This window comes from Macrobrachium rosenbergii, chromosome 10 (genome assembly GCF_040412425.1).
Source record: "Macrobrachium rosenbergii isolate ZJJX-2024 chromosome 10, ASM4041242v1, whole genome shotgun sequence".
NCBI classification, from domain to species: Eukaryota; Metazoa; Arthropoda; class Malacostraca; order Decapoda; family Palaemonidae; genus Macrobrachium; species Macrobrachium rosenbergii.
Genome location: NC_089750.1, coordinates 57639707 through 57642206, shown reverse-complemented (window position 1 = coordinate 57642206; position 2500 = coordinate 57639707). Strand labels below are relative to the sequence as shown.

At 36.9% G+C, this 2500-nt stretch overlaps 1 protein-coding gene across 1 annotated transcript in view; it reads left to right on the top strand.

Moving 5' to 3' along the window:
* LOC136842656 (FK506-binding protein 5-like) overlaps window positions 1–2500 on the top strand; it is a 56011-nt gene that overhangs the window by 499 nt on the left and 53012 nt on the right. The window lies entirely within an intron of this gene.

The window sequence follows — 2500 nt, the reverse complement described above, 5'->3', positions numbered from 1 at the left end:
TTCAACAGACAATAAAAGAATGCAGATGGCATTCTTAAAACTGAAACAAAGACGCCGTTTTCTTGGTAAAAAATGTTGTTATTGTGGAAAGTGTTCACTTATGAATTCAACAAGAGTTTTTTTTTTTTTGCTAATTTTACATGGTTTTAAGTTTACATTAAAAATTATATATTTTGCAGTTCTGAGAAGCTTTATATTTAAATGTTATTTTACATGTTCTTAATCCGTTGAATTTGGAAAATTACAGAATAAGTTCCTTTTCTTTGTCGTTTTTTCTCTCTTGTTATATAAATAAATATATACGGTATATGTATATATATATATATATATATGTATGTATATATATATATATATATATATATATATATATATATATATATATATATATATATATGTATATATGTATACATATAGACATACACACATACAGAACAGTAGTCAAGGGAAGAAAAACAAAGCGCAAAAAGTCCGCAAGAACATTACCTCATTTGCTGCGGTTCCCTGCCCCTGGCGCACTTCTTGCCCTTGCAACCCACGGTGAAGGTCAGGCTGCCCTCCTTATTTCGATGCACCTGCGATCGGAAGGGAGTTGCTCCCTCACATCCCAGTCGCTTCATTCACCATGTTTTTTTTTTTTTTTTTTTTTTTTTATACGCGTCCATCTGCGCAGGGCACCGCTTTGGGTTACGTCCATTCGGTTTTCTGAGGGAGAACACCCACAAAAGATTTCCTTGTGCAAATGTATGAAAAGTTATACCGAGATCTCTGGAGAAACTGCTCATCTTCCATAATCAGACAGACCACTATAAATATTCCATTCGGGATATCTGTTATTCAGCGCCCGTCTGCGCAGGTCTTTTGTTTTAGATTATTGGTTTACGTGCCGTCCCTTAAAGGGAGAAGACCCAGAACGACTTCCTTGTCCAGATGTATTCAAATCTATGCAGAATTTTCGAGATCCTGCTCATCTTCTATAATTAATCTGTTCGTTATGAGAATTCCGGTCATGCTACTTCTGTCCATCTGCGCAGGTCTCATGGTTCGGGCTCCTACTTTAACAATACCGTCACAGAATCTTTGTTATTGCGCAGCCATGCCCGCTATTCTGTTTTGTACTTCTGCCTTGCAGATGATAGATAATGCATCACCTTCCCCAGTGTTTTGCTTCAGGTTACTGCACGTACCTTTTCATGTGATTATTCTCGCGATGTTGTTCTGTTGTACATCGCTCTATTCCTTTCTACTCATTGTTCACCTGTATTGTAGTTCCTCGTTGGACAGGGCGGTATAGTTCTCGGCTAGCACACTGCTGGGCCCGCGTTCGAATCTCCGGCCTGCCAGTGAAGAATTAGAGGAATTTGTTTCTGGTGATAGAAATTCATTTCTCCGTATAATGTGGTTCGGATTCCACAATAAGCTGTAGGTCCCGTTGTTAGGTAACCAACTGGCTCTTAGCCACGTAAAATAAGTCTAATCCTTCGGGCCAGCTCCTCTCTAGGAGAGCTGTTAATCAGCTCAGTGGTCTGGTTAAACTAAGGTATACTAAACTTTTTTTTTCACTTGTATTGCTCAGTAGCTTTTTCCATAGATTTCAGTCTCGAGATGTTCCCTTAGCCATTCAGTATTTTTCTGTTACCCTGTGATCATCTGAGGAAGCCTTTGGTATGCATTACTTATTTCCGGTACTTTGTAACCATCTGTACAAGCCTCTGTGCTATTCACTATTCCTTTGGTACTTGTGATCATCTGCATAAGTTTCATTCACATTGCTGCCTTACATGTTGGTCATTATTTTTTACTGTATCCATCCACCAATATGCGTTAGGTCCTTGCTTGCTCTTGCTTCATCCAGGCTACAAGAGTTAAAAAAAACATATTTTCTGAACTAATTTTCGTCGAGCCTGAAGTGTTGGCTGTGATCTAAAGAACCAAAATATCTAAGATTACTTATAGAGAAATTTTTTTTTTGTTGGGGGGGGAAGATGCTCTGCTTAATATGAAAAGTTTTAACCCATTAAAAGTAGTAATATTTAAAAAGAATGGGAAGAGCGCAATAACCATAAATCTCCTCACAGATGAAGATATAACAGGCATCAAGAGCGTAAATTGACAGTTATTATATCAGCATGAAAGTGTACTAAGCTGTGATAATGGTAGGGGATGGGCAAAATCATTATGATAGTTGCAAACTTAACTCAAATCACTAAAATCAGTTAAAAACGAATAAAGAAGTATCGTTCAAAAATGAAGCTAGTTATAACTACATTGCAAATAACCTGCTTTGATTGATCATGGTCCGGATACGACAATATTAGTCAACACTTCCACCTGAATCATTACACCATATAAAAACAATTAGAAAAACAACATAGTGGAGATTATGGAGAATATTCAAATTGTACGTTATTTATTCATGACGAATAATGTTCAAAACCAATATAAAAGATAGTGAGTGTAAAACGTTATTAAACAGGGCATATATTCAATAGCCACATGGGCG